At 41.8% G+C, this 20,193-nt stretch overlaps 1 long non-coding RNA gene across 2 annotated transcripts; it reads right to left on the bottom strand.

The window, feature by feature from the left end:
• Positions 1-742: 742 nt before the first annotated feature.
• On the bottom strand, positions 743-19,475 carry LOC102453267 (uncharacterized). 2 transcript variants are annotated; one of them, XR_016349034.1, is made up of 3 exons: positions 19,336-19,475; positions 4,274-4,404; positions 743-956 (listed from the first exon to the last, which is right to left on the bottom strand). It is a non-coding gene; the product is annotated as an uncharacterized LOC102453267 (long non-coding RNA). The 2 variants fall into 2 exon arrangements; XR_332361.4 differs by lacking the exon at positions 19,336-19,475 and adding an exon at positions 5,498-5,652.
• Between the last annotated feature and the right edge of the window lie 718 nt (positions 19,476-20,193).

Here is a 20,193-nt window from a genome sequence, read left to right on the forward strand (position 1 = left end):
GTTAATATGAGCCTGGAACATAGGAGGGTGGGCTGAGCACACTGTGAGCTGTATATGAATTGGGGACCACATGGACAGGGGGGCTGGGCAGAGAGAGAAGGTGCTGCTGGTGTGGAGAGGCTGTCGGGAGAGAGAAGGCCAGCCAAGAGACCCGGGGAAGAGAGAAGGCCTGTGCCAGCCGGAGAAGGCCAGGGGGATTGAAAAGGCACGTGCTGTTTGAGGATGGCGGGAGGGAGAGAAAAGGCCTTTGCCAGGCAGGGGAGCTAAGTGGAAGGGCAGAAAAGTCCCCCCAAATGGGACCCCCGTCACACTGAGCCCACTCCTGCATTGAAGCCTTCTGCACACGGCCATGTTTGGAAGATCAGGTATAAAATTGGGGCCTTCATGGTGATGAGGTTTGGGAGGTGAAGGGAGCAGAGGGGCAAAACATGCTGTAGAGTACTGCCAGGGGCTGCCAATCTTGTGCAGCCTTATGTAACTGGACCCAATGCTTTTGATTACAACACAAACGAAAGGGCTCTGTAAGGAGACAAAGGAACAGGCAAAAATGGATCCACGTGTTCATAGGGAAACCCTTTAAAATGTACATACCTCTGGTCTCGGGACTCCCTCCTGTGGATTTAACAAATGAAGGTGGCCTTTCATTTATTCACATGCAAGTTTTTTTCAAAAAGTATTTTTTTTACAAAAGAACTAGCTACACAACCCCAAAATGTCAGTCAAAACACTTACAGACACATGGTTGTGATGCTGCACTACAAGCAGTTTCTTTTATTATAAGGAGAGGAAGAAGCTAGTAGAAGTAACACAAGGGCTTCCTTGTAGATTTTAAGGTTTGCGAGATTCTTTGCATCCAAGAAGAAAAGCGTCCAATGACTTTAGAAGCCAGGTGTCCTCTGGCAGTTTCCCAGAGATCCTGCATTAACAATCTCTGCTGCTGATGCTCGGAATCAAAACTACAAAATACAAAAAGAAGAAACGTTCCCACTCTAGGTTTATATCCATGAAAACAAGGAGAATAGAACATTGCGTTTCAAATGGAAGGTACAACAGACATTTCCCTATCACTGAATGGTGAGTGCAGATACCTCTGGCTAATACCAGAGCAGGGGATTCATTTTCCAGACTGCAACATGCTGCTACAGAGTTTTAATGAACATAGTCAGTTATATCAAAACACATGCTTTGGCTGCCCACCTGGCTCCCAAAGTAAATGTGCCTGACATCTGAACATGGGTCTCTCAATCCTGTACCACAACTATCTAATAAAGGAGGCAGAGTCTCATCTTCTTTCAAATTCCTTCCTCTAATATTCTCCACACTTACAGTGACAACCACAATAAATAAAGTACATAAGTGATTAATAAAAAAAACTGCAGGAAGATAAATATTAAAACTGTGTGGAAACACAATTTCTGATATCATTGAAATGTTCATCAAACTTAAAAGTTTTAAGTTGAAATTCCTTTTTTGGATTAAATTAAAATTGGAAACTTTAATGAATGTTGACTAGCTCTACGATTGTTAGAAAAAAATTGTAGAATATATGGAAGATGTGGAACAACGTGGCTCACATCCATAGACAGTTTTCTTTCAAACCCACTTTTGTCCACTGCCTGAAACAAAAACCAATAGGTATTTCATAACAAAACCAAAAAATGATCCTTGAAGAGTGTTACAGACCATTCTCTCTTCCAGCTTATGTCAACGTAAAGTCTCACCCTGTTTGGTCACAGTTCTCTAGTTGATGCTAATCTCTGTACATGCTCAGTGAAGCAGACAGGAAAGTAGCACTTCTCTTGCTATCATATTCCCTGCCCCAAAATTGCCTGTATGCTGTAGGCCCGGTCTTCACTAAGAAATTAAGTTGGTGTAGCTATGTCTCTCAGGAGTATGAAAAATACCCCACCTGAGTGACACAGTTAAACCAACCTCACCCCTGATGAAGACAGCACTAAGTTGATAGGTGAGTTGTCCCATTGACCTACATATCGTCACTTGGGGAGGTGGAGTGCCTGTACAGATGAGAGAAATCTTGCTGTTGATACACACAGTGCCTTTCCAGAAGCACATTGGCTCAGCTGCAGTGGGGTTGCTCTGTCCCTGTAGCAGTTTAGGGACAACAAACAAGCCCGCTGTGTCTGAGAAAGCTTCTTACCCCTTCCAGCTTCCTCGCTGCGTCCTGGCCCTGCTGCAACATTCATTTCAGCGTGTTGGCCAAGGCACCCTGCTCAGTTTGAGGGGAAGATCAAGCAGGTACCAAGGAGAACAGGGATAGAATGGTCTATAGAGAACAATGAGAACAGATAACATTCCTCTAGGAATCTTCCTGGGTAAACCAGTGAATAGAAATCCAGAGCTGGCATTGACCTCACCAGGGGTTGTCATTGCTCTGGACTCTGAGGGGAAATGCAAAGGTGCCCTGGTGTTTACTGAATTGCTCTGACGGCTGAGCACGTCCACTAATGGACATGTGTGACCCCGCTGGTCAGTGCGTGTTACAGAAGCCCCTCGCGGAAGGCTGTCAGTGTTTATATCCATGATGTTCTGGTGCAGCTTTCCTTCTCATGAGACCTGGCCAATGCCTCAGTTTCCCTCAGACCTGTCAACAGCAATCCCAGACCCAAGAGCAAAGCAGTGAATAGGCCCCCTGCTGTTTCCTAATAAGCTCCTTGCTGTGCTTGTGGCTGCACTCTTCTGGCCTGACTCTGGCTTCCACATGCTCGCCTGGCTGCCTTCATCCCCGTAGGTACCACCCCTCACATGCCTAGGAGTTCAGCTGTAGCAGTAGCAACAGCAGCAGCTGGGAAAATCTGGCTCTTTTAAATTGTCCAGTCCCCTCCCATGTAATAGTCCCCTTTGTCCCCCCCCCCCCCCCCCGTCAGGACTCATTTCCTCTGTTGAGTGGCTGGTTTAGCCCTGCTGAAGAAAAACCTCCCCCATTTGTGACAAAAGAGCATTAAAGTCTCTCTGGGCTACAGATGCTTCCTCAGAGGCTGAGCAAACATTTCTTCGCCTCAGCTGTTTTCATTTCATGATCCCAAATTCTCCTCTGCTCAGCTCTTCTCTGAACTCCTCCCAGTTTGCTTTTGCAGGCCTCAGTTTTCAGCCATTTCTTTTTGTCAGGATCAGCCCTCCAGCTCTTCCCTGATCTTTTTCTCTCCAGGAAGACTCACAACCAGTCCTAGTGGCTCCCCTCAGTCTCAGGCCAGCAGGAAATTCAAATCGAGAAATAAAATCCGGAAAGGAGATGTGTCCAGAAATGGACAAGCATGTGAGAAAGAGTTATCATAGAATCAGATGGGCAGGAGTTAGTATGTTGCATGGTAGCAAGAAAATGACTGGAAGAGAAAGAAAGGTACAATTTCAATTTTTTCTGTGTCCAATTTGATCATTTTATAGTGGGATATGAAAGATCTTAGAGAGAAAGACACACATTCACATATGCACACACACACACACACACACACATTTAGCTAGTTATGGAAAATACAGTTCTGAGTGGGAGAATGACATGTATTGATTGTAAAATATTTAAAAATATGAGCATCTGTCAGAAGCTGACATGTGGCTCGTTTTCCTAGTTTTTCTGTGGTAAATTAAATACTTTTTGTATTATGATATGACAGACTCCCATAGATGCTAAAACAGAGACACAGACACCTTCTCCCTTCCCTCCCCTCCGCAAATCATCATTCGAAATGTGTACCCATTTCCTTTCAGGAAATGAAGCATTAATGTTAGAAAGAGCAGCCATTTTGATCTTAGAGGTGCTGCCTAATGATACCAAGGAGACACATTCCCGATATACTCACCTGTTGTTTTCCACACACTAAAATGAAACAACAGTTTGGACACAGGTGTGAGTGTGGCCATAGACCCTGTTGGTATGACACCACGCTAGCAACACGCAGGGCTAGAGAGAAATACTGTAATACATGAGCAACACATAATGGCCCCTGTGCTGCCCTTACTGCATGAGTGGTATAAGATCTCATGGACAAGCTCTGTAGCATTCAGAACCATGGAGATTTGGTGCTGCTCCAGATTGCTGTGGGCAAGCAATAGGTAAAGCACCTGTGCGGTTACTGTAACACACAAACTCTATATAGTCCAGAATTAGGGCACCACAAAATATCCTATTTTCCCATGTCCCAGAGTTGTGTGCTGTGTTCTGAGCCTCCAAGGTCATGAAACAGCAGCAACAGAAAAGAGGAACACCAATACTCTGTTTACACTGTCGTGTCTCTCATATGTTATATCCTGAACTTACCTTTTTCCTTTTACAGCAGCTCCCTACAAAACCGCAAGTTCCAATAGATGAAAAATGAGGAAAGCATTGAGGGCGGCAAAAGCCCCTCGCACGTCTGCATGCTTCGGGGTTACTGACGTACTGGGTGTATCCTGCACAGAGAAAAAAGTCTTCCTTTTTATTCATACAAAAGACTAAGTAAAAGCTCTGATTGCAACATGAGGGATGGCTTTCCATAATTGAGTCTCCAGTTCACTGAGGCCTGCCAAGCCAGTTCATTTCACTTCCCATCCCCCCTTTCTCTAGATCTTTGATAGTATGGAAATGTCTGTACTTTTTCGCCGAAGCTGCAATGAACTGGCTCAGTGCTGGAATGGGTGGCTGGAACATCTAGACAAAGAAGTGTTTGAACAAAACCCTTCCAGTGAGAACGCCTGATTGTCTTTGAGACTGCAGAGACAGGCTTGTGAAGACAGCTCTTGGGATTACTATTTCAATAGCCAATTGCCAGGCTTAGAAATTCCAGACAGGCTGAATGTTGCCAAATGTGGCCTTTCAGAGGATTAATATTAGACTGTTTTAAAACAGTCTTATTGATCTCCCCTCATACGGAAGCCCTTCCATACCGCTAATAATCTTTTCTGCCCCTTTCCCAATTCCAATATACTTTTAGAGGTGACCATATATACATGCAGCATTCAAGATGTGAGAGTCCTATCCATTTCTATGGAAACAGCATGATATTTTTTCTTACAATCTTTTCCTTTTTTAATGATTCCAAAGAGTCTCTTCACTTCTTTAGAGTGCCACTGCGCATTGAGTGGGTGTTTTCAGAAAACTATGATTCCCATCAGTGGTAACAAGTATTTTAGATCAGTGGTAACAAGTATTTTAGATCCCATCACCACATGTGTATTGTTGGGGTTATGTTTTCCAATGTGCATTGCTTGGCATTTCACTAGCGTAGCACCAGGAACCAATCCTGCGGGACTCCAGGAGGTAAAATGGTAGGGATATTATTTTAGTTGATAGTTCAACCAAATCTGAATAGACTTTAATAGGAACTTTAATGCCACTTTTCTCACCCCTGCACTATACTCCAGTCAAATGTCAAATCCCTGCTGAAAACTATAGGACACTTTAAAAAAAAAAGTTGAAAATATATGATGCAAAATTTCTAGAAAATCTTAGAACAGATTCACAGACATTTCCCTACATGGTCCCTTCATGCCATTATGCTCTTACCTTGAGGGCTTTGCAGCAGCAGGAAGAAGACAGCAAAGAGAAGGTGGAGAATCTTCATGGCTGAAGGTTGCTGGGAACTCAACGTCGTTGGAGAGAAAAGACTTCAAGATAGACAGGAGACGGAGCATCTCTATTTATGAGCTGCTGGGGATTGTGAAATGTGGCCTTGTTGAAATGTTGTTTTGAAATTGGATGTTAATAATGTTTGTGCTGCAATCAGTTAATAATAAGGTTGTTATTTGTACAGCATCATGAAGATTCCTGGAGAATTTGAAAAAAAGCCAGTTAGTAATTCCTTTCCCTACGTAGTTGCAATGTACATATTTACACTCAGCAAACATGTACTGCATGTTTAAAAGTCCTTTGAAGACAATGGAATGTCTCCTACTACTCTTAAAAGAGGGTCCAACTGCAGAGAGGAATTCCAGAACACAGCTTATCCTGCAAAGCATTGGTCCATGCTTCTGCTTATTTGCTTAGTACAATATTTCATCAATATTTTACATTTTGGGGAAATTTAAAATATCCCACTTCCAAGCCCGTAAAAGCAGGTTAAACTTCTTTTTGAAAAGAGAGATAAAATAAATAACATTTTCCATCGGATGTGTCAGAAGTGTATAGATCTGCGATTTATTTCTTAAATATCTGAATGGAGACAATTAGTGATATGAATGAAACCAGGATTTTTTTTCTCCTCCCTGCATAAGAAGCACCAGCCTTCATGATAACTATAGAAGTAAAGACCTATAATATTGATATACGAAAGGGGTGGAAGCCAGTGGAATTTGAATTTTTGTGCCTACTAATAAATACGGGATCCTGTGACACCTATATTGTTTCACCATAGATTTAGTCTTTCATACTGAGCGTGTGTACAACGTGTCCATATAAAATGGCTGTGAGAGTCTTTGGCTTGCAGAAATATGTTGCTAACTGGAGTTAAATCAGTAAATCTTCGTTATATGTCCCAAGATATTTTACAGAAATCACGGTGGCTTAATGGGTTTTACATAATTTGGAATGGCCAATAGGGAGGGAAGAAAGAAAGAAAGAAAGAAAGAAAGAAAGAAAGAAAGAAAGAAAGAAAGAAAGAAAGAAAGAAAGAAAGAAAGAAAGAAAGAAAGAGGGGTAACGATGAAGAGTGAAAAGAGAAGAGTTCAGGGAGTGAAAGGACAGGGGGAGATAGGAGAGCAGGCAGGAGGGAAAGAGAGAAGGGATGCAGAGAGGAGGGTGAAGGAGAGAAAAGGTGAGGGAAAGAAGGAGGTAAGAGCCACGGAAGACAGCTGCCCGATTGGAGCTGTTAGATTATCGCTAGCACTGACAACCCAGGACTGCACGAGCACCAGTACGGATAGTGAAGTGCAAGTCTGATTTCCTGCCTTGAGGCCCTCACTTGCTTGGAAGTACTCAGGTAGTACCAGGGTGGCTCATGTCTTCTTAAGCTACTTCCCACTCTCACCCTCAATTTCTTCCTCTCTTCTTTCCTTCCTCATTTATCTCCATCACCATCCTCTAAGCCTTCCTTTGTGCTCTGTCTGTACAAATGCAACCCACACAACTACGCTGTGTCTAGACTGGCATGATTTTGCACAAAATCTTGCCTCCTGTCTACACTGGCCACTAGTATTTGCGCAAGAATACTGACTTTGTAATGTACAAAATCAGTGGTTCTTGCGCAAATACTTTGACGCTCCCGCTCAGGGATAAGCTCTCTTGCTCAAATATTCTTGCGCAAGAGGGCAAGTGTAGACAGTCACATTAATTTCTTGCACAAGAAAGCTTGATGGCTAAAATGGCCATTGGAACTTTCTTGTGCAAGAGAGTATCTATACTGGACATGGATGCTTTTGAGCAAAAACAAATCTTTTGCACAAAGGCACATGCTAGTATAGACGCTCTCTTGCGCAAATGCTTTTAATAGAATAACTTTTCCGTTAAAAGTATTTGCACAAAATTTTTCCAATCTAGATGCAGCCCTAGGGTACGTCTAGACTACAGGCTTTTGTGGACAGAAACTTTGTCGCCAGATACTGTGGACAAAGCTTCTGTCGAGAAAGAGCATCTAGGCTACATGCCGCTTTGTCGACATGAGAGTGTAGACGCAAAGGACAGTGTAGATGCAGTAATGGCTTCTGTGGACTGAACTCTGTCGATAAAAGGCATTATTCCTTGTTGAATGAAGCTTACCGCTGTCGACTAAACTGCCGCGTTCTATCGACGTTATGTTGAGAGAACTCAGCGGTAGCGTAGAGGCAGCAATAGTTTTGTAGAAAAAAGTCCACTTTTGTCAACAAAACCCTGTAATCTAGACACACCCCTAGTGAGGTTCGCTATCCCATGTAGTGGCACTTAGACCATTTACAGTGAGAGTTAAGGACAAGGGCGCTCTTCAACTGGTTGGCTTTATAGCTCGAGCTATAGAGGCTCTTACAATGAGATCCCAGGTTCCAATCTGCCTGGTGGTGGTTACACAAGGAATCACTGCAGCATTCAGAGGAGAAATGCTGCTTGGTCCTACCCTCTTTTCATACTGCCTCCAGCTTTGGCAGTAAATTCTCTAGCACTCCCTTCATCTGAATTCCCAGTTACCTGAAACTGGCAGGTGTCCCGTAGGCCACTCGGATAAATGGGAGTGCACTGTATAAGGACATGTGATGTACTTGTGTATTTCATTAACACATTGAATCATCCCTGTCTAGAAATTAAGCCTTGCGGTACTGTTGTATCTGTCTTGGTCTTTTTTTGAATCAACTTCTGCTGTTGAGAGAGACCACCCTTATCTCCTGTGACCCACACAACTCCCAAAAACATGCAGAAATATCTTTTGGATTAAAATAATTTTTCTAGGGATTTCCCGTGTGCTATGAATACAGGAAATCACTGTCACCTCTCTGTCGTGCTGTCAGTTCTCCCCAATGCTATTGAGTCAGGAGACAACTCAATAGTTATAAGAGCAGGTTCGATAGACGTCTATCTGGAATAGTCTAGACAGTACTGGCTCCTGCCATGAGGGCAGGGGACTGGACTCGAAGACCCCTCGAGGTCCCTTCCAATTCTAGTGTTCTATGATTCTATGATCAGCTACATACCTCCAGATAAGCTACTACAAGTGGGCCTCATCCTCCTTGATTGGATTCACCTTGTTATCTCTAACCTGTTTCTGTCCTCCATATTTATACTTGCCCGTGGAAATTTCCACTACATGCAATTGACGAAGTGGGTCTTTGCCCACGAAAGCATATGCTCCAACACTTCAGTTAGTATTTAAGGTGCCACAGGACTCCTTGCCGCTTTTATGATTCTATGATCCATCTTGAGTCATGAAGACTCTTTCCTTCAACTTTGCTGTTGTCTTCCTGGTGTTTTAGGATCTTACAAGTAAGCTACACATGAAAACAATTAATGGTACAGAGGGATATCTTTTAGCCTGTACTAATGCCAAGCCTCACGTTCCAAGAGAAATGTAGTTCCCGTTCTTTTCCTCTCTAGCGCCTCTGTGGTTTGCAGGTGACACATGACATTTTGTCAGGGGAATTTTCCTGAAGTCACGGAGATGCCTTTACTGCCACCCTGTGGAGGTTTGCTCTGCAAATATTCTTAGTCTAACAGGTGTAAGCAGGGTCTGAATCACGGCTTCCAATGCAGCCAGTTGGAAGGGGAAAGGAATCCTGGATGTGGTTATGCTCACTCAGACTTGTTTTGCTCTGCCAGGTATTCAACTGTTGTTATGTAAATACAGTTCAAGCTGGAATGGGTAAGAAATCCTGGGTGTGGTTATGTAAATACAGTTTAGTCAGTGCTCTAGGCCAGTTGGACGGTTAATTGTTAGAATGGTATTTTACCTATTATAACCAATTTGGCTGTTGTGGGGTCGCAAACCATGTTAACCCTAAATGTAGGAATTGTAAAATATGACCACCAGTGCTTATGCTTTCATTGTAAAGAATCTCAGATGGACAAGCCTTTCCCTTCCAGACTCAAGTGAAGTGAATGGGTGGGTGGAGATGCAGGGGAACAGAGCTCTGAACCAGAGGCTACACGCCCTCCAGGAATGAGCTGTATGACTGGTTCAACCTGTTTCTCTTATTTTCCACCACACCTCCCTCCCCCGCAATCCCGTTCTAATGATAGAACAAAATCAGACTCCATAAGGGGTCTCTTTATTTTCTGTCGGCCTGCGCTGTGGGCCAAGAGCTGAAATTACTGAGAAGCTGGGATCACAAAGAGCTGGAATCACTAGGTTTGGCCCAGATCCAAACCCATCACAAGGCTAGTGGCAGCAGGCAGACGGCTGGTAGGAGCAAGCAGTTGGTAGGTGTCTGCTGGGGTGTCTGAGAGGAGCAGGTGGCCAGCAGGTGGCCAGAGAGGTGGCTGGCAGGAGCAGCAGTATTTCTTTCTCCACACCAGGGATGATTTTGTAGACATCTATCGTCTCCTCCCTTGGTCTCTCTTTTGCAAGAAGAAAAGTCCCAGACTTATTGATCTCTACTCATATGGAACCCATCCATACCTCCTATAATCTTTGTTGCCCTTTTCTGTACCTTTCCCACTTCTAGTATGCATTTTTGGGTGACCACATTAACATCCGGTAGTCAGGATGTACACGCAGTATTCAAGATGTGGGTGTACTATACATTTCTATAGAGGCACCATGGTATTTTTCCTTATGATCTGTTCTTTTTTTAATGATTTCAAAAAGTCTCTTTACTTTTCTTGACTGTCACTGCACATTGGGTGGATGTTTTTAGAAAACTATGATTCCAAGATCTGCTCCTTCAGTGGTAACAAGTATTTTAGAGCTCGTCATTATATGTGTATTGTTGGGATTATGTTTTCCTTGGCATTTATTCCCATTCAATTGTATCTGCCCTTTTGTTGCCCAGTAACACAGTATTGTACAATTTTTTCAAGTTCTTCACTGTCTGGCTGGGACTTAACTATCTTGAATCCTGTCACATCATCTGCAAATTTTGCCACCTCCCTATTTGACCAGATCACTTATGAATATGTTGAACAGGATTAGTCCCAGTACAGACTCCTGGGGGGCCCCACAATTTACATCTCAGTTGTCTGAAACTGACCATTTATTACTACCCTTTATTTTATATCTTTTATCCAGTTACAAATCCATTTGAGGACCTTCTCTCTTGTCCTGTAATTACTTGCTATGCTTAAGAGCCTTCATTAAGGACCTTGTCAAAGGCTTTCTGAAATTAAATACACTATATCCACTGCATCAACCTTGCCAAAATTTTTGTTGATCCACTCCCACAATTCTAATGGATAGGTGTGGGTCATGATTTCCCTTTACAAACCTATGTTAACTCTTCCCCGGCAAATTATGTTCAGCCATATGTCTGATAATTCTCTTCTTTACTATAGTTTCAACCAATTTGCCTGGTACTGAAACACCTTTGTCATCATTTAGTGTGAAGGGACCACTGTGATTATCTAATCTGACTTCTTGCCTAACAGAAGACAGAGAACTCAGTTCTTGGGAAATTATTTCAAATGTGAATTCCCTTTAAAATGTTGCTAAACAGAAGATATTAAGCATTCTGAGTCTTTCGCTATAAGTCGTGTTTTCTAATCATTTAGTCATTCCTGTGGCTCTTGTCCAAAAATTCTCTAACTGATCAATTTTACTTGTCACGTGAAGACACCAGAACTGGCTATAGTATTCCAGAAGTGTGAAATACAGAGGTAAAATAATTTCTGTTCTCCTAATCGAGGTTTTCATTTTTATGCTCCTAAAGGATATTTTATCCATTTTCAGATGCTTATGTATCTTCTACTGCCAATTCCTTTTTCATAATCATTGTTTCCTAGGATTGCGTTCCCCAGTCTATAAATGTGGCCAACCAATTTGTTCCTAGAAACATTTATGTAGATTTAGCTCTTTGGATGTTTCATTGTGGCCAGCTCATGCAGGGATTCAAATCCCTGTGTACCAATGATTTGATGCTTAATTTTTATCACTTGCATACATTTATAGGTGTCGATTTCATATTTTCTCTCAGGTTCTTGAGAGAATATGACATTCCTCCAGGCAGTAAAATGGTAGCAATATTATTGCAGGTCAGATCTGAATAGAACTTTCTAGGTACATTAAGGCCACCTTTCTGACTTCTGGGCTATTCTCCAGTTAAATGTCAAGTCCCTGCTGAAAACCATACCACAGTTTAGAAAAGAAAGTTGAAAAATATGATACAAAGTTCTAGGAAATCTTAGAAAAGGCTCAGAAATGTCTCTCTCTGTATTGTCCCTTCATTGTGTTATGCTCCTACCTGGAGAGCTGTGCAGCACCAGGAAGAAGACATCAAAGAGCAGGTGGAGAATCTTCATGACTGAAGGTTGGCAGGGACCTCAAGATCTCTGGAGAGAAAAGCCCCCAATATAGAGAGGAGATAAAGCATCTCTATTTATGAGCTGTTGGGGATTTTGAAATGTGGATCTGTTTAAATTTCATTTTGAAACATTGCACATGTATTAAGTTCACGCTGCAATCGATTAATAATAACGATTATAATTTGTAAAGCACCATGAACATTCCTGGAGAAATTCCTGAAAATACAGTTCATGATTCCTTTCCTTAAGTTGTTGCAATATACATATTTACACCTAGCAAACATTTTAGGGAAGCTTTCAATTTCACAAACCCAAACCCATAAAAGCAGGTTAAGCTACTTTGTTAAAAGAAAGATAAAATAAATAATATTTTCCAGAGTATGTTTCATGCACTTATGGGTCTGTGATTTTTTCCCTGTATATCTAAACTGAGATATTGTACAGTTAGTGATATGAAAGAAACCTGGACTTTTTCCTCCCCCCTGCATAACAAGTACTAGCCATAATGATAAATATATAAAGTAAAGACCTATAATGTTAATGCATGAAAGATGTCAAAGCCAGTGGCACTTGCAGGTGCCAAGATAATTCTGGGATTTGTTTCATTCTCCTTGGAAGAAGAGAACAGGAAGTGACTGGGTTTAAATTGAAGACAGGTAAATTTCGGATAATATCTAAGGATCCTATAGAGGCTTTGGACACCTTAAATTTCCTTGTGATATTCATGCAAACCCCTGTAAAGCTTCAGTGACTCTTTATAGTATTACTTCCCAAAATCTTCGTCCTTTTTCCTTTGTTTGTGCCAGTTTGGTAGCACCAAATGCAACATGTTTCTGGAAGTGGAGAAAGACGGAGAATCCACAGGGAGGAGAACACCAACAGAGCAAGGAGAAACTATGACAGGCAGTGAGCCATCTCCGCCCCAGGCATTGTCCTCTAGGTCAGATTTTTGTCAATAGATGGATGCTACGGATCTTCCCTGGCACTTTCTCCACAGAGAAAGTCCAAGGGGCACTGGATGTGTATGGACTTCTAGGTATAAAGCAAATAACATAGGAGTAATTAATACGAGATGAAATGACTTCAGAACCGAGTGAGAGTTTGTGGTTAGCTCTGGCAATGGCTGTTGCTGTTACTCAATGTAACTCCTCCGTGAGCCAGAGATGCAGCACTGTCTATTTGGCAGATTTTCGGGGCTTTGCTGTAATATCTGCAAAGGCTTCCTGCCCATCCTTGAAAATAAATGAGACTATTAAAATAAACTGCATATTTTCTGTGATATTGTTACAGCCGACAAACTGTGCCCCGTGGGCAATTACAATTTTGATTGAAATCCTCACTCCTGACATGTCAATGAGAGTGTTGTCATAGACTCTTACGGGGCCAGGATTACACGCTCAGCATCTCTACCAACGAATTCTCCTCAGCCTGGTAAAAAACTGATGGAAGTGACTAGAAAGTGGTTCACAGGCTGCATTGGGCTATACAGGGCCCCATGATTCATTCAGGAAGGAATTCAGAGAACAATTCACCCTCCAAAGAGACTTGGCAGCAAACTGTGAGTTTAAACAAGTCCTGTACCTTTTTGTACCATGTTGATTATTATTCTGACATGTGTGTGGTTTTTAAAATGTTTCCCGATTCTAGGTTCCCATCCCATTACAGAGACGTGTCGACTCTTTAAAAAAGGACAGAATGACTTTCTGTAACTGAGGATACTATGAGCCAGGAATATAGGAGTGTGGGCTGGGCACACAGTGTGCTGTATAGGAATTGGGGCCACCCAGCCAGTGGGGCTGGGAAGAGAGAGAAAGCCCTGCTTGCATGGACAGGCCGTTGGGAGAGGGAAGGCCCCTGCCAGCCAGGAGGCTCAGCGAAGAGAGAAAACCTATGACAGGTGGAGGAGGCCAAGGGGAGGGAAAAGGCCCATGCTGTTTGGGGACGGTGGAAAAGAGAAAGAAGGACTTTTCCAGCTGAGGGAGCTAAGTGGAAGGGCAGAAAAGTCCCAACAAGTGGGACTCTCCTGCACTGAGCCCTCTTCTGCATTGACGAGTGCTGCACACGGCCATGTTTGGAATATCAAGTATATAATTGAGGTCTTTAAGATGGGGAGGTATGAGAGGTGAAGGGAGCAGAGGGGAAAAACGTGCCCTGGAGTAATGCGAAGGGCTGTCAATCATGTGCAGACATGTGGTGACTGAACACAACTCTTTTGACTACAACACAAACTAATGGGCTATGTAAAGAGACAAAGGAACATGCAAAAATGGATCCACGTGATCATAGGGAAACCCATTAAAACATACATCCCCTGGTCTCGGAGCACCCTCTGGTGGATTTAACAAATGAAGGTGGCTTTTTAGTTTATTCACATGCAATTTTCTTTTAAAAAGTAATTTTATAGAAAAGAAATACCTACACAACCCGAAGATGTCAATCAAAACACTCACACACATGTTTGTGATGCTGCACTACAAGCAGGTACTTTTATTATAAGGAGAGGAAGAAGCTAGTAGAGGTGACACAAGGGCTCCCTTGTAGATTTTAAGGTTTGAGAGATTCATTGCAGTCAAGAAGGAAAGCATCCAATGACGTTAGAAGCCAGGCGTCCTCTGCCAGATTCCCAGAGATCCTGCATTAATTATCTCCGCTGCCATCGCTTACTCCGTGAGCTACAAAATACAAAAAGAAGAAACGTTTGCACTCTAGGTTTATATCCATCAAAAGAAGAACAACAGACCATTGCATTTCAAGTGGAAGGTACAGCAGACATTTCCCCAACACTGAACGGTGAGTTCAAATACCCCCGGCTAATGCCAGAACAGAGGGTTCATTTTCCACCCTGCAACATGCTGCTACAAAGTCTTACTAAACATAGTCAATTATATCAAAACACATGAACTGGCTGCCCACCTGACTCTAGAAGTAAATGGGCCTGACTGCTGAACATGGGTGTCTTGTCTCTGTACCCCAACTATCCAATAAAAGAGGCAGAGTCGCAGTTTCTTACAAAGGCCCTTCCTGTAACATTCTCCAAGATTACAGTGAGAATCGTGTCCAATAAAGTACATAGCAATAAATTTAAAAAACTGTAGGAAGATACTGTGAAACCTTTGCTATCCAGCACTGTCTTAATCAGAAAACTTTGTTAATAGGCATTTCCCCCAGCTACAATACTATCACATGTTCAGGCACACAGGCCTGGCATGGCTTACCATGATTGGTTTACCCATGTTTTATTTAAGAAGTACTAAGCATATTTAACTCAAAATAGAAACATGAGACCAACTGCCTCACACTAAAGAACTACCACTATTGAAAACTTGAGTTTTCCTTTGGTTTTTTCGAGGTTGATGGACCTGTCAGATAACGTGAATGTTTCGACAACTCGAAGGCCCTAATGCCCAAGCATGTGGGATAACACAGATTTTACTGTAAATATTAATACTGTTTGGAAATACAATGCAGAATATCACTGAAATATTCATCTAACTTAAATCTTTCAAATTGAATTCCATTTCTGAATTTAATTAAAATTGGAAACTTGAATAAATGTTGACTATCTCTATGATAGGTAGGAAAATAAAAGTAAAATATATGTAAGATGTAGAACAACGTGGCTCACATCCGAAGACAGTTTTCTTTTCAAACCCACTTTTGTCCACTGCCTGAAACAAAAACCAATAGATATTTAATAACAGAACTAATAAATGAGAGTGGTATGAGATCTCATTGGGAAGCTCTGTAGCATTAAGAACCATGGAAATTTGGCGCTGTTCCAGGCTGTGGTCAAGCCATCGGTAAAGCACCTGTGCAGGTATTGTAACACATAATCACCAGATAGTCCAAAATTAGGGCAGCACAAAAATATCTTTTTTTCTCAGATCCCAGATTTGTGCCCTGTGTTCTGAGCATTCAAGGTCATGACCAGCAGCGACAGAAAAGAGGAACACCAATATTCTCTTTACACTGTCGCAAGAGCGGATGAGGGTTTTGCGGGGCACAGAGCAGCACAATTTGCGGCCCCCACCCCTTTTGACATGGCGTATGCGTGGGGCCTCTTGAAGCGCGGGGCCCATAGCTCACCGTGCCCTATATCCACCACTGCACTTCCGTATCTCACATGTGGAATCCTGAACTTACCCTCCTCCTTCTACAGCAGCGCCCTTCAAAACCGCAAGTTCCCATCGTTATAAAACGGGGATAACATTCAGGGAAGCAAAAGCCGCCCGCAAGACTGCATGCGTATTTGCTATTGATATGCCGGGTGAATCCTGCACAGAGAAAAGAGTTTTGATTTTTATTCATACAGAAGGCTAATCAAAAGCTCTGATTGGAACACGAGGAAGGGCTTTCAATAACTGAGTGTCCAGTTCACTGATGCAGGCCAAGTCAGTGCATTTCTTTTCCCATCCCCCCTTTCTCTAGATCTTTGATAGTATGGAAATGTCTGTACTTCTGTGCCCAAGCTGGGGTGAACTGGCTCAGCTCTGGGTTGGGTGGTTGAAACATCTAGACAAAGAAGTGTTTGAACAAGCCCCTTCCAGTGAGAACGCCTGATTCTGAGAATCTACACAGACTTGTGTGTGGAGACTCAGCTCTTGGAATTACTATTTCAATAGCCAGTAGCCAGGCTTAGAAATTCCAGACAGGCTGAATGTTACCCAAATGTGGCCCTCCAGAGGATTAATATTAGACCATTTAAAAACAGATTGTGCCTTCCTTCAAGTATGCACTGTTGCCTTTGCCAGGATAAAAATCTGGACTGATGAACAGTTGTGTGCAATCAACTCTTGAATGTGGGACATCTACACTGCTGCACTGTGAAAGCACCCACTTCTGGCCTTTCTCATGCACAGCCTTTACCCTATAAAGTCACCCCCAGCTTAGTACTGGGAATACTTCCAGCAGCTCTCTCCTGAATTATCCTGCAGAGCAACACCAGCCAACTCACAGTTTAAGCCTTATCCTGCAGAAATGTGCTTCTTGTACTGTTCAGTACATAGCTGGTCAGGAAAAGCCCACAGTATGTCTATAATTTCATTAATTAAAATGATATAGAACCAATTATCTACATTTAAATTTAAATATAAGTCTCACAGATAGTTCAGTCTCCTGGCAAGGAGTTCCACAGTTTGATTGGGCAGTGTGTGAAAAATCCTTTCTTTTGTTTGCTTTAGGCCTATTGCCTTTTATTTTCATTTGCTGATCCCCTATTCTTTTGTTATGAGAAGGAATAAATGAGACTTCCTTATTTCCTTCTCCACACCAGGTATGATTTTATAGACATCTATCATATCCTCCCTTGGTTGATTCTTCTTTTCCAAGCAAAGAAATCCCAGTCGTATTGATTTCTCCTCATGTAGAAGCCCTTCCATACCTCTAATAATCTTTTTTCCCCTTTTCTGTCCTTTTCCGAATTCCAGGATACTTTTTGGGGGTGACAGATCTACACGCAGTATTCAAGATGTGGGCGTACTATACACTTCTATGGAGGAAACATGATATTTTTTCTTATGATCGGTTCCTTTTTTAATGTTTCCGAACAGTCTCTTCCCTTTTTTTGACCGACACTGCCCATTGAGTGGATGTTTTCAGAAAAGTATGATTCCAAGATCCGTTTCTTCAGCGGTAACAAGTATGTTAGAGCCAATCATTGTATCGGTATTGGTGGGATTATGTTTTCCACTGTGCATTACTTGGCATTGTCCCATTCAATTTCATCTGCCATTTTGTTGCCCGGCACCTCTTTTCAATGTTTGTTTGGGACTTAACTATCTTGCGTTGTTTTATATTGTCTGCAAATTTTGCTAACTCACTATTTATCCAGATCACTTATGCATATGTTGAACAGGACTGGTCCCAGTGCAGACTCCTGGGTGACACCACAATTTACATCTCACTAGTCTGAAACTGACCATTATTGCAAACCCTTATTTTATATCTTTTAACCTATTACTGACCCATTTGAGGACCTTCCCTCTTGTCCTGTAACTACTTGCTGTGCTTCAGAGCCTAGGTTAATGACTTTGTCAAAGGCTTTCTGAAATCTAAATACACTATATCCACTGCATAAACCTTGCCAAAATATTTGTCGATCCACTCACACAATTCTAATAGACTGGTGAGGGATGATTTCCCTTTACAATAAAATGTTAACTCTTCTGCCAAAAAATTATGTTCAACTATAAGTCTGAGAAGTCTCTTCTTTATTATGGTTTCAGCCAATTTGCCTGACACTGAAATATTTTTGTCATCGTTTAGTGTGAAGGGACCACTGTGATTATGTAATTTACCTCTCGTATAACAGAGGTTGTTTTAGTCAGATGGTAGTTTTAGGGAGGAGGGCGGGGGGAAATGGAGAATTATCCACAATCCTTGGTAAATTGTTCCAAATGTTAATTGCTTTTGTTAAACAACAGATATTAACATTCTGAGTCTATCACTATAAGTCATATTTTCTAATCATTTAGTCATTCCTGTGGCTTTTGTCTTAAACCTCTCCAAGGCTATGTCTAAACTGCAAGGAAAAGTCAAAAAAAGATACAGAAATTGCGAACTGCAATTTGAGTATCCTTTTCCACTTTTCTTTTGGAAGAGACTTTTCCAAAATTTGGCCCATTTGCACATTTGGCACATCCCTTATGCCTCAAAAAATGAGGTTTACAGGGATGTTGAAAGAACGTATCTGCCTTTCTGAATTTTTTTTTCTGAAAAGCGGACGTGTTCCTTGGATATGGCATAGCTTTTCTGGGATCTCTCCAGTATCCTGGAAGAGCTCTGCAGTCTAGACATAGTGTAACTGATCATCTGGACTCCCAGTGTGTGGACACAAGAACTGGCTGCAGTTTTCCAGAACTGTGAAATACAGAAGTAAACTAATCTCTCTTCTAATGGAGGTTTCTATTTTTATGCATCCAGAGGATCTATTAACTCTTTTAACCATTTCTGCTGACTATCCATCTTCAACCCTATAATCTGTTTTCATTGTCACTGCTTTCTAGGATTGCATTTCTCAGTCTATATGTGTGGACACCTTTTTGTTCCTAGAGCAACAGGCTTTGATTTGGCTCTGTGATTGCTTGCTCCTGCCCAGTTCTCCCAGGGATCCAAATGTGTCTTTACCAATGATGTCCCTAAGTCACCTGAAAATGTTATAGGTGATAATTTCATGTTTACTATCAGGTCCTTGAAAAAAACGTGACTACCATTGCACCAGGAACCAGCCCTGGGGGACTCCAGGAGGTAAAATTGTAGCAATATTATTGTAGTTCATAATTCAACCAAATCTGACTAGACCTTAATAGGCATGTTAATGCTCCCTTTCTGACCCCTGAACTGTTCTCCAGTCAAATGTCAAGTCCCTGCTGAAAACCATAGTACTCGTAAGAAAGAAAAGTTGAGACAATACCATGCACATTTCTAGGAAATCTTAGAACAGACACACAAATGTCCCTCTATATTGTCCCTTCACATCATTATGCTCTTACCTGGAGAGCTTTGCAGCACCAGGAAGAAGACAGCAAAGAGAAGGTGGAGAATCTTCATGGCTGAAGGTTGCTGGGAACTCAACGTCTCTGGAGAGAAAACACCCCAAGTTAGAGAGGAGATGGAGCGTTTCTATTTATGGGCTGCTAGGGATTGTGAAATGTGCACTTGCAGAAATTTTCTTATGGAAGTTTGAACATGTATTATGTTTATGCTGCAATCAGTTAATAATAACGGTTGTTATTTGTACAGCAACATGAAGATTCCTGGAGAATTTCAAGAAAAGACAGTTAATAATTTCTTTCCCTAAGTAGTTCCAATATACATATTTAATCCCAGCCAACATGAACTGCATGTTTAAAAGTTCTTTGAAGACAAAGGAAACTTTACCATTACATTGAAATGAGGGTCCAACTGCAGAGAATAATTCCAGAATTCGTCTGGACCTGTAAAGCTTTGGTCATAGGTGAATGCATCTGTTCATTTGTTTTGTACAATATTTAATCAATATTTGACATTTTAGGGAAACTTTCAATTCCACACAACAAAGCCCATAAGAGGAGGTTAAACTTCTTTTAAAAAACGGAGATAAAAAAAATAATATTTTCCAGAGTACATTTCAGAAACGTATGGGTCTTCTTCCATATCAGAACTGAGACATTGTACAGTCCATGATATGAACGAAACCTGGATTTTTTTCCTCCCCCCTGCATAAAAACATCAGTTTTAATGACAACTGTGTAAGAAAAGACATATAATGTTGATCCATGAAATGTACGAAAGCCAGTGGCACTTGCAAGTGCCCAGATAATTCTGGGATTTGTTTCATTCTCCCTGGAAGAAGAGAGCAAGAAGTGAAC

The sequence above is a fragment of the Pelodiscus sinensis genome, chromosome 3 (genome assembly GCF_052426305.1).
Source record: "Pelodiscus sinensis isolate ZL-2025 chromosome 3, ASM5242630v1, whole genome shotgun sequence".
Classification (NCBI taxonomy): Eukaryota; Metazoa; Chordata; order Testudines; family Trionychidae; genus Pelodiscus; species Pelodiscus sinensis.